This window comes from Sorghum bicolor, chromosome 10 (genome assembly GCF_000003195.3).
Source record: "Sorghum bicolor cultivar BTx623 chromosome 10, Sorghum_bicolor_NCBIv3, whole genome shotgun sequence".
NCBI classification, from domain to species: domain Eukaryota; kingdom Viridiplantae; phylum Streptophyta; class Magnoliopsida; order Poales; family Poaceae; genus Sorghum; species Sorghum bicolor.
The window spans coordinates 26,555,271-26,568,282 of NC_012879.2; positions in this window are offsets into that span (position 1 = coordinate 26,555,271).

Sequence of the window (13,012 nt, forward strand, 5' to 3'; positions counted from 1 at the left end):
TTGACCCCTATATAAACAGACCCCTAGCGTCAGCTTTCAACACCAATTCATTCAATCATTCTTTCTTTCCTCAACTAGAGCTTGCTTAGTTCCTCGCTGCTCCAATGGCCAATGAGTTCAACCCCGACTGGGAGATCGTTCACTACAACCTCAACAAGAAGCCCAAGGAAGATCCCGATGCCTACGCTCTCGTCCTAGCCAACACAGAGCGACAACTAGCAGCCATGCCATCACTCCAGCGCAGCTCCACCCAATCCTACTATGCCCAACCAGTTCTCACCGCGTCGCCGTGGCCCCTCCTTCTCAAGGGGCCATCAGCCAAGCAGGAGGTGATCGTCAAGGTGCCAGCCGGCACGAGGGTCCTGCCGCCCGGACCCAATGAGCGGGTTGTAGGCATCAAGATCAATAGGAGCGGCGAGATCAGCAGCGTCCACTACACCACGGAGGAGAGGCCCTACCTTGAGGGGATCAGAGCAGCGAAGGTTCGCTTCATCCCACCGAAGGAAGCCCCGAAGCACGCCTTCAACTCCTTCGAGATACCTCCTAAGCGCCGCAATACTATAGCCGATTTAGATCAGGAAGTACGTGGGTCAGACAAGCTACTTATGGAGCTCCAGTCCTCGGTTAACTTCCTTAATAGGTAGGTCTCTAAATTGAACGCTACTGTGCTCGACCTTAGACGTGACCTTTCCAGCGCTACTAATAGGATCAGGGAGCTAGAGCGCCGCTGGGCTATCCAGATTAGATCTTGAGGCAGTGTATCTTAGTTATTCATCATTAGATTTGATTAGATTCAATTAGACTCGGTTTAGACTCATTATTAGATTCAATTCATTATTTATTAGTCGGTTGTAATAAATGCCTCAAGATAAATAAAGATTATTATTATGCCTTGTGTGTCTCCACTTTGTTTTTATGAAAGAGAACAGGAAATAAGTATGGGGGAGATCCCCCGACATGCCAAACAAACTTCAACCGCACCTCTGCACGATTCAGGTACATACTCTGCATGCTTTATTTATACACATACACATACATATTGGTTTGTGGAAAATATTGTCTCTAACATGATAAATTAAAAAGATAAAAATATTTTTAATCATGATTAATCTCACTTTGTGATATTTCCTGAGAACCTGCAATTATTGAAAAATGGTTTTTAAAACCCTGTGTTACTCAAGTCATTGTGGAATATGAGACGCTAGAGTATGAGTACCTTATTCTTAATATCTTTGTCGCTTGGAGAATTTATTTCAAAAACTTCAAAAATTCTAGCTACCATCCTAAGTGTTTTATATCCCTGCTAAAATTGAAAATATTAAATAAGATAATGTAAGCTATCTGCTTTGTATTGAGTTTGTTCAAAACGAGTTAGACCCTTGTTGAGAGATTTATCATGCTCCTAAGATCAAGACATTTTTATTCAGAAAGATTCACTCTTCCGAAGTATTATTGCGTTAGAGGCATGGGCTATGCAAAAATATGAATTTCGAGGAAATAAAAAGGAGCAAGTGCTCGACAACCTCACAAAAAATGGACAAGTGTCCGGCAGTAGAATTAGAGGTACCTCGGTATCTACCTGAAAAGAAAAAATAATATGAGATGATAAAAATATGATAAAAGAAAATGATAGCCCATAGTCCCTCTAATAAGCAATATGCCAGCAAGAGTTGACAAGTTTTTAATTTTCAAAGTCTTTGATCTAAGAGTATGGCATTCCTCTCGTCGTTTCCCGTTTTGATCAGGCAATATGTACAAGGTAAGTATGCTTGAGAATTTTTTGCAAATTAAAACAGCCTACAAAAGATAAATGAGCGATCTGAGAGCACTTATGAGGATAATGGTATGCTGAATTTCTTTTCAAAAATATACAAAAACTCCAAGTGACAGGGTTGAGAAGAAGAAAGGATCTCTACTTCGACCATATAATTCCCTAACTACAGTACACAGTTGACTTTTTACAACACCCTGCAGGTATGAAAAGAATGCTTTACAATGTTTTAACCCCAGATAATTTTCTGAACCATCCTTTTCTCGAGGACGAGTAAAAGCCTAAGTATGGGGGAGTTTGTTGACGGTCCTTAAGTATCAAAATTAATCATCAAATAAATAAGGAAAACGACCTATACGCAGGCAACACCTAGAATTACTGTTTGATCTAATAGAATTCCACGAGTTTTGTTGTTTTTCTATTTCTACAGGGGGTTATCAGGAAATATGGATGAAAGGCCCACACGTTGGGTTTACATAGAGATATTAACGTGTGCGCCAATTTTCCTCGGTGTAGAAGAGTCCAAAAGCCACACGAACGAGTGGGAGGCTGAGCGGGCCCAGCCACAGGGCGCCCGCCCTCCTGTGATGACCAATCATAGCGAGTCTCGCGAATTATGCTCCGCCGCCTCTGAGGATTAAGGAAAACTGTTCAATAAAGGTCGGTTTGATCCGACGGCCTACGTTCATTTGAGAGGGCTATATAAGCAAGGCCCCTGGCCCTTGGATCAGGGCAATCCTATTATTCATTAGCATATTTTCCAAAGAGGATTCAGAGAGAGAGAGAGGTTCCTTTAGGGTTCCAACCTCCTAGGGCTTAGCATTCAATGTGAGATTAGGATTAGTTCTTCTAGATTGAGAGAGATAGAGTGGAGGTGTAGATCGGAGGAAGCCCGGCCTGTCGGTGTCTACTCCGAGGTTATACCTACGGGATCAAGTCTCCTAACCCGAGGCTTGCTCCTAGGATTCTTCAGTATTTCGACTTCTAAATTCTAGTAAGTTCTTTGTTTTATTGTTCTTTGGTTTATGAGTTTACTTTAATCTCTTCGCGTAGAGTTTAGAGTAATTATCACTAGCGTAAACATGGTGTTTGGGCTAGGATACTCATAGATACCCCCTGTCTAGCCGGACCGTGGTAGTAGCAAGAAATGTGACATTTCCATAGCTACCTTTGTAGCCCATAATCCCGTTAGCAGGATCGGTAGGGGTTATAGGTGCGGGTCAAACATCCTCTGTGGTGTCTAGATTTCATAAGCCTCCCCAATAGAGCAGTAGATCATCCTTACCAAGGTTAGAACAAGGGTGCAGTCGTAGTCTTGTCTATACATCGCTCACATCAAATCATAGTGGTTGTAGCCTAAAGGTTAGTAGTAATAGATTCGGCTAGTCAGATGCACGCTTTCTCCTAGTGGTAAAATATAAATATGATACTCTAGATAACCTCCCGGGTGAAGTGCTCACCGATATCCACGCGCTTGCGGATCTTTTCATAATTGTGTTACCAAATATCAACAAGGGCCATGAACACTACTTTTTCACCTTGTTTATGTCACTTCGTCCTAGTGTTCTTTGATGATATCTTGATATACAATTCTTGTTATGTGAGGTTGCCATTATCAGCGCAGACCTCGAGCACGAGGTGCAGCTAGTCCGGCCTCCAAGGGTGTGCATGGCCTATAAGAGCCCGAGGAGCCTTAGGGGCTGAAGAGGCCTAAGTTATGAAGGCAATTAAGGATAGATGAGGAGACTAAGGAAGTAATAGCTGGCTGGTAGTTAATAGCTAGAGGAATTGTTGACACCATTTTTGGACACGTACCGAGGATTGGTAGAGTATAGATCGGCAAGATAGGGCAACGGTAATTGGTATACAGAAGAGTTGCCGATGAGGGTGGTTGCCGATGAGGGGACGGCTGGATATGGCTAAGTCCATGGGTGGTGATGTGTTTGTGCCGATGGCCAGCATTAACCTTTGCCGATGGCTACGATGGAGAGTCTGCTGATAACACGAAAGGAAGACTTGAAGGTTGCCGATTGGTCTATGGTGGCGTCCCAGGTTGTCATAGGGGGATAGTTTTATGTTTTTCCTTAGTTATTTAAATTGTTTTGTATACGGATTCTATTTAATTTGGAATTTGAGTTCTAGTCGTGTCTGGTTGCAGCTCTTTTGAGCAGGGTACAAATGTGGACCCTAGGGCCTTGTAATCGAAATCTATCAATCAATCAATCAAACACAAGTTTTTACTCATATTCCAGTACCTACTTTTTCGACGACTTCGTCATACTTTTTGCTTTTATTACGAGTTCTTAGGAATTCGTCGACTTAAGCTCGGCGTGTTCTCGAGTTCCGCGTGATCACCTCTTGGCCGTGACATCCGGGCGCACCGCTATTGTCAGGACCAAAGTGGTCGATTTATCACCTTTGCCGATAGTAAGGTCAAATCGGCTGGCACGCCTTAACGTTTGAATCGGGTATTAGCCCTTTGTGTTTGCAGATCCAGCTTTTGCATCAACACATCTTTTGGCACGCCTGGTGGGACAAGATTCAAGATCAAGATTGACATGTCGACTACTGAGTTTGATCAGGAGAATGTCATCCCTGTGACGGAAGCCAATCTCAAGGATGAGCAGAAGCAAGCTATTGCGAAAGCTATGGAGGATTACAAGCAGCAATGTTTGAGATCCTTCAGTATCAACAGGAGCGGCGAAGTGATCCAGAAGGAAGCGCTGCCGATGCCTCGGCAGGTTACCTTTGATGCCAATCCTGGTAAACTTCAAGACATGGTTGATAATGCTATTAACCATGCTTTGATCAATCAAGCTGGTGTGCTGTCCAATACGGTTTTCAATGTCGTGGCTAGAACTTTCAAGGAAGGACAGTTGCCACCAAATTATGTGGGCCCTTCTCATCATCAGCCAGGATCACCGGTGGTCACAGCTCCATCGGCTGCTACAGCCGCTGCGGGCACAGAAACTGCTGTTCCTCCAATCACGTTAGGAGTTACCAATGCACAATCCACGCCGATGACGACCAATCCATCGACCTCAGATGGGCAGATTAAGCTTACTACAGATCTATTGGCATCGGCAATGTCAGGACCGGTTCCTCCTCCTAACTGGTGGGGTTTTGGTATACCCCCAGAGTTCACGTTGAAGACACCTAGTACATCTCAGACGGCTGATATGAGAGGCAAGGCTCCTATGGCATCGGCACCTCCAAACATGCCGATGAATCAGAGTCCCCAGTTCACTACAACTACTACTGCAAGACCTTACACTGGGAATTCTGAAGCTCCAACTTTCCAGATGCCTAATGCATCGGCAGATTCAAGGCTGGTGCAACAGAGGTTTATGACTCAACTAGGGTATGTCAATTCAATGATGATGCCCAATTACCAGTCATCGGTAGGTCCTATGCCGATGAATGCTAATAGTGGATGGCATGAGCAGCAAGTCTTTCCACAAATGCCCCAGCAGCACCATCAAGCTACAGGGTTTCAACAAGGCCAGATCTACCCCAGGTTCTAGAATCAGGGATTGCCCAACCAGCCAATGAATCATGGGCCGCAGATCGGCGGACAGTAGATCGGCGGGCAACAGGTTGGTGGTCAGCAGATGGGTGGCCAAATGATTAACACAATGTTCCATGCAGATCGCGCACCGCACAGACACGTGGAAGCTTACCAGCAGATGCCAGATCCGCAACCGCCTCATCGGCAAGATGTCGATGCTTATTGGGCCGATAAGATCGCCGAAGTAATGAGAGACCAATTTGGGATAAAACCCAAAGTCAATACTTACTCTTATCGGACACCGTATCCTCCTGCATATGATTTAATCCCACTTCCAAATCGGTACAAGGTGCCAGATTTTACTAAGTTTTCTGGACAGGATGATACATCGACCATGGAGCACGTTAACAGGTTCATCATTCAATGTGGAGAAGCTGCTAACAGGGACGAGTTGAGGGTTCGCTTATTCTCGTCATCATTATCTGGATCGGCTTTCACTTGGTTTATATCGTTACCTCCCAACTCAGTGATTACTTGGGCCGATCTAGAAAAGCAATTCCACATACTTTGTCACAGAACCGACCAAATTATAAGAGTTCAAGTGCAGAAACGATCGACCAGCAATCAAGTTTCCAAACTTGAGCCCATATAATCCCGGTAGTCAATTGAAATCACGAAGGACTTCAAACCAACTCGCAACAAACCAAGATCGTAATAGTTCAACATAAACATAGTGGATGTTACATAGTCATTCATTGCCGTCGAAGCGGCATCACATCGGAGTCATTAAGTTATTACAACCCAAGTTCGAAGTAGCGGAAGCAAAATAATTACACACACTTGTTCAAAGTTCAGTTCACAAGTTCTTGTTACTGCCAGAGTCTACACCATCCTTCCAAAAGCATCAGAGACGAGATTGTTAGAGAACTGAGCCCAACGGTTAGTCCTCATCCCCAGCGGGATGGAGACAGGTCTTGCAGAAGCCGTCATAAAAGATGTCATCTGCAACAGGTGGGAATAAACCCTGAGTATGAGAATGTACTCAGCTAGACTTACCCATCTAGTAAAACATAAAAGACACCAAGGATCATGCAAGGCTAAATATCAAGTGGAGCTGGTTGACTCACCTTTTGCCAAAAGCTTAACTCACAACTTAAGTTATTTTGAGAGCATCATATTTAATTATCATCAACCTACCACTAGATTGGCACCTATACTACAACACATCACTTGATTATTACAAACAATAATAACCATATCAAATTCATCATATGTTCTTCTTGGTATCATCATTTTCATGAACCAAGTTCATTAGTGAATGCTACGTTTGCCGCTGCTCTGTCAAGTTCTCACTAACCGGGAGAGACGGCTATTCGAATCGAATTCCTATCCAGCTGGAGGGTTATTCCTAGCACTCACCCAAGCATCCCCTACCGGAGAGCCAACGGGTCACCTTTGGTACAACTCAGGAATCGCGGCTCCGATCAGCGCCGCACTCCCAGGGCTACCACTCTGCCAGGGAGGTGAGGAATTTTAACTCACCTGCCTTTGGGCTTACGCCAATGGTCCCCCGCACACCGCACTTCCTCCGGTAGTGTGCACTTTATACTTGCCGGTCTTCCGGCCTGAGTCACACTACTCGGCTTCGCGGTCGGAACGAGTTATCCGGCCAACTAAGTGTCAGGCATGCGTTCAACATGACAAGAGGACGTACAACGATCGGTCCTTAGCTGCCACAGATGGAGTTACTACAAACTTGCAAAACTCCGCCTGGCTTAAGTCAAATTAATCAGGTTCCACCCACGATAGCACATATAGACCATCGCGATCCGACATAACCCTATATCGCGCAGGTGACAGGATATCACCCGACTTCTACCGATTAAAGCATAGCTAAGCTGCTATTCGATCCTAACTCTACAACCAGGGTAGGGTGAATTATCTGGGCAAGGATAGAGTAGAATGCACTAAGAGTTTCATCACAACTCCTATACGTAATGCATCAATAGATATAACATATTGATTAAACTTTTGAAAGTAAAGGGAGACTTAGAATGCTCCGGGGCTTGCCTTTCACGAACGACACCGGCTCGTGATTCGGGCACTCAACTTCTTCTTCTGGCTCCTTGAGTTCGGCTTGCTGGACCTCCACCTCTTGGCTGCCCTCCTGACCTTCTGGATTCGCCTGCAGCTCGTAGGAGACGGTCGCGTCCGATGCACCTATTGCAGGCTCGAACAATAAGAAGATGCACATGCTAAAGATGAATGCTTAATAACATAAGTAACTTACTGGACACTCAATTACAGAGTAACCTTCTAAGTTAACTTATAAGAAATCCACATGAACAAACAAACTAAGCAAGTTGACTTATAACAGCAAGCACATAAACAGAACAGCTCCGAAAACAGATCATAACTATTGCTACAAAGGTCCAACACACTTAAGTGAGGACATTCTGGAAAGCTTACGAAATTGTCTACAACTCATCTTTAAACATGACAGCCAGATTCATATATTAAACTAGTCATTTAAACAAAGTTCCAGGTTCTGTCCCAGAAAAACAGAGAGCACCTATTTCTGGAACCCAACTTGGAACAGCCATAACTTTTAAACTACTAGGCCACATTATCCCAAATTTAAACCATAGCTAGTTCAATAGATTTACTACAACTTTGATTTAGACAAGATTCCCAGAAATGCAAGTTATCAATAAGCATTAGTTAAATTGCTCCCTTGCTGTCCAGAACAGCCTTTAACCCTATAATTAATTATTTAAAACATGACCAAGACACAAACCATGCCAACCACATGACTTATGACCACAAGCATATTATAATACAACCAGAACACCAGATGGAAACTTCCAAACATTTACTTAACAAGGCATCTATTAATTAATTCTAGAAAGAAGCATAATTACAAGATACCTAGTCAAAGTGCTTAGAAAAATCTACAAAAATTACAGAAGCACAAGGATAGCATCAAAGCTAGGTATTGCACATACCAAATTAAAGATATGTATTTAACATGTAACTAGGTGCTTATTTCATAAATTGGAAAACATGACTTATATGGTGTCAAACAACAGATTTCAGATTATTTATATCTTAGGAATACCATAAACATGTTTACTACCAAAGTAGAACACCAGCATAAGCACCAATTATTTTATATGATTTAATTAAAGAAACAACCACATTTCAATCATAAAATATATATCAAATCTGCAGTACTCCAAAAATCATGAAATATTTACCAAAGCACTCTAATACCAAACAGATACTACCATAAAATTTTTAGGGCAAACTAAGCAGTAAAACAAGAGATATGAATTTATCCATGAATAACAAGATTAAATACTTAATAAATACTTTCCCAGAAAACATGGTTCAATTTATATTTTTATTAAAAACTAGCCATCTCAAGGAATGCCACAAAATTTGTTTCACAATTTTTGGATCTCATAAACAGGAGATATGATTTTTGCAAGAAAGCCAAAAATCAGGATTTTGAATAAAAGAAAAGGAGGGAAAGAGGAGACACTGACAGTGGACCCCATCTGTCAGGTCCTTCTTCCTCGCGGCCGAGGTGACGTTCGCCGGCGATTTCTCCGCGACGGCGAGGTCTCCGGCCAAACCAGGGGCATCAGCGTGATCCCCAAACCCTAGCGACTCGATTGACCCGCTTTTCCCCACGGCGGAGCCACCGGAAGGGGCTCACCGTCGACGATGGCGGCTCGGCGGAGGTGCTCGGCGTTACGCCGGAGCCCTCAGGCCGGTAGAGCGCAACCTAAGGCCTTCTACCGCACCAGCGGACTACGGCGAAGCTTCCTAGGTACGCAGCTTGGCTTGGATCCTCGTGAAACACGCTGGCCACGAGAGCACCCATCTCCGGCGGAAGCACAGCAGCGCTGCGCACCGTGTCCGGCGACGGAGAGTTCGGTAGAGCGTCCACCACATGGCGCAAAAGCTCGCTAAGGACCTAAGCTACCTCTAGAACCAAACTAGAGACGACGAGAGGCTTCACAGAGCTCAGCATTGAGTTCGCTGGAGAAGAAGGTCACGGCGACCCGATTTGGGGAAAGAAGGAAATGTCGGCTCACCGGTGGGTTTCTCGGCGAGTTAGAGGGTGGAGATTGGAGAACGGTTCACGGCAGAGCTTTGGGTGAAGTTTGGTGAGCAATGGCGCAGCAGGGAACACGCGCGAGCTCGCCGGAGTTCGCTCGCGACGGAGAGCTCACGGCGGCCGCATTTCGGGCGAGAGGGGCGAGGCAGAGCGAAGTGGACGCGTCCACTCTGCGCGGGGCGTCGCCGTGGACGTCATGCGCACGCTGGGAGCTGACGAGCGGGGCCATCGCCGGCGTACGGGCGACATCTGGCGGACAGATGGCGCTCTGGCCATCCACGACGGCGAGCTCGGCCTCGATTCAGAAGGAACGATGACAGTCCGACAGAGCAACTTCACCGATGATTATCTCCCAAACCAGCCCGAGTTAGAAGATGATGCAGTTGACAAAGTTGGAGTTCCAAACGAGTTCCACAACTTTGTCAACTAGAGAAAAGGCCAGATCAGCCGGGATTGAGAGATATAGAGTTTTCAAAATCGATCGAGCAAACTGGTTTCGTTCCAAGACTTAGAAAATTTTCTAAGTGTTGGAAACAGCCCCAAATCTGCCTTGTGAGTCACTCTTGAGCTATTTGTGATCATTTTCATGAGATGGCCATAAAACAACTTTTGTTCCTTATAACATTTGCTACAACTTTGCTGTAGGAAGTTTTGACATGCAAACATTTTATGAAACACTTTTTAAAAGCCTAAGCAAAAGAGGTTTCTAGGGTCTATTTTCATAGGTAGGACTTAAAGGCATATTTTGGAGATGTGATCAACATGAACATTGTTCCCAAGGTTAAATTAAGCATAGATAAACTAATTACCAAAGCATTGAACACAAACACAAGCATGGTTCACTCAAACATAAGCATAGGAAGCCTATTTAAGCATTTTAAAACACATTTTTGCATAGAATGACATGGCTCAAGATAGATGATGATCATGGATGCTTTGAATAGATGATGATGCTCATGCTATGCACATGATCAATGCAACCATAACACTGGGGTGTTACAGCCCTCCCCCCTTATAAAAATCTCATCCCGAGATTTGAAAGCTTGCTGATTTTCGAAGAATGTTTTGTAAACTTCTCTTAAATAATCCTCCGTCTCCCAAGTGGCATCTTCCTCCCCGTGGTTACTCCACAACACTTTGTAGAGCTTAACCACACGATTACGCGTCTCCCGTTCCTTGCGATCCAGAATCGCTACGGGTATCTCCTCATACACCAAGTCGGACTTCAACTTGATATCTCGAATTTCCACTCGCTCCTCCGGTACACGAAGGCACTTCTTCAATTGTGAGACGTGGAAAACAGGGAAAATAGCTCGAAGCGCAACTGGGAGTTGAACTTTGTATGCCACATTCCCTTTCTTTTCGAGAATCCGATAAGGTCCCACATAGCAAGGTGCAAGCTTTCGCTTGACTCCGAAACTTTGTACACCCTTCATCAAAGACACCTTGATGTACACATGGTCACCAACTGAAAACTCAATCGGCTTCCTTCTCTTGTCGGCATAACTTTTCTGACGAGCTTGAGCAGCTTCCAGATGTTGCTAGATAATACGGACTTTCTGCTCCGCTTCGTTCACGAAATCGATGCCATAGTACCTTCGCTCTCCAGCTTCTACCCAATTCAACGGGGTTCGACACTTTCGACCGTACAGGGCTTCAAATGGAGCCATCTTGATACTCTCCTGGTAACTATTGTTGTAGGAGAACTCAGCTAATGGCAACCACTTAACCCAAGAACCTTTTGAAGAGAGAGCACATGCCCTCAACATGTCTTCAAGGATTTGGTTAACTCGTTCAGTTTGTCTAGCTGTTTGGGGATGATAAGCAGAGCTGCGGACTAAATGAGTACCAATTTGCTCATGCAGACATTCCCAAAAACGAGCAGTGAACTGTGGTCCACGATCAAATATGATTGTTCGAGGCACACCATACTGACAAACAATGTGCTCGAAATACAACTCCGCATACTGATGTGGACGATAGTCAGTTCGGACTGGAATAAATCGAGCAACCTTGGTCAAACGATCTACAATTACCCAGATGGAGTCGTAACCCTTAATAGAAGTTGGGAGTCTACTGATGAAATCCATGCTGACTTCTTTCCATTTCCAACCAGGGATTGACAAGAGCTGAAGCAAACCAGCTTTCATGTGAATAGCCTTCACACGACAACAATTGTCACAACGAGCGACAAAAGCAGCAATCTCCTTTTTCATCTTTGTCCACCAAAACAAAGGTTTTAAATCCTGATACATCTTGCTACTACCAGGATGGATAGACAATTTGGATGAATAAGCTTCCGATAAGATCTGATTTCGCAGCTCGCGGTCTTTTGGGACCACTAGACGATCCTTGAACCAAAGGATTCCATTCTCATCGACTCGGAAATGCTTGGTTTCTTCTTCTTTCATTTTCCTCTTTATATGGTGGATGCCTACATCTGTGGAGGGTACTCTCCAGAGAAATCTGGTTGAGCACAAGTGGATGCATAAGATGTGACAACAACGGGTCTTCCCCTTGGATTGAGTGACAGTGCGTTTTCCGACTCAAGGCGCGAGGTATATGCGATAACGCGACCTTCCTGCATCAACACACAGCCTAGACCAATGCCTGATGCGTCACAAAAGACATCGAAGGGCTTTTCGATATCAGGTTGAGCTAGAACCGGAGCTGAAGTCAGCAACGTCCTCAACTTGTGGAATGCTTCCTCACACTCAGGCGTCCACACAAACTTCTCATCTTTCTGAAGTAGACGAGTCATAGGCTTGGATATCTTTGAGAATTCAGGAATGAATCGACGGTAATATCCAGCCAGACCAAGAAAACTCCGAACCTCGTGTACCGAAGTTGGAACTTTCCAATCCAGCACTTCTTGCACCTTAGCTGGATCCACCGATATGCCTTCTTCAGATAAGACATGGCCCAAGAAAGGTACTTTCTTCAGCCAAAACTCGCATTTGCTAAACTTGGCATAAAGCTGATGTTCGCGCAAACGCGACAACACTACACGCAGATGCTCTGCATGCTCCTCTTCATTGCAGGAATATACCAAGATATCATCAATGAAGACCACCACAAACTTGTCCAATTCGGGCATGAACACCGAATTCATGAGATACATGAAGTGAGCAGGTGCATTCGTGAGACCGAAGGACATGACGAGATACTCATACAACCCATACCTTGTCGAGAAAGCTGTCTTAGGTACATCTTCAGGACGAATCTTGATCTGATGGTACCCAGATCGCAAATCAATCTTGGAGAATACCTTGGCTTTAGACAACTGATCAAACAAGACATCAATGCGAGGAAGAGGGTATTTGTTCTTGATAGTCACCGCATTTAGGGGACGATAGTCCACACACATGCGCAACGATTGATCCTTCTTCTTCACAAAGATAGCCGGACAACCCCAAGGAGAAGAACTAGGATGAATAAGACCCTTCTTCAACAACTCATTTAGTTGGGTCTTAAGCTCAACTAATTCATTGGGTGGCATTCTATAAGGCCTTCTAGAGATAGGAGCGGTACCTGGAATCAATTCAATTTTGAACTCCACATCCTGATCCAGAGGAAGCCCGGGTAAATCATCAGGAAATACATCCGG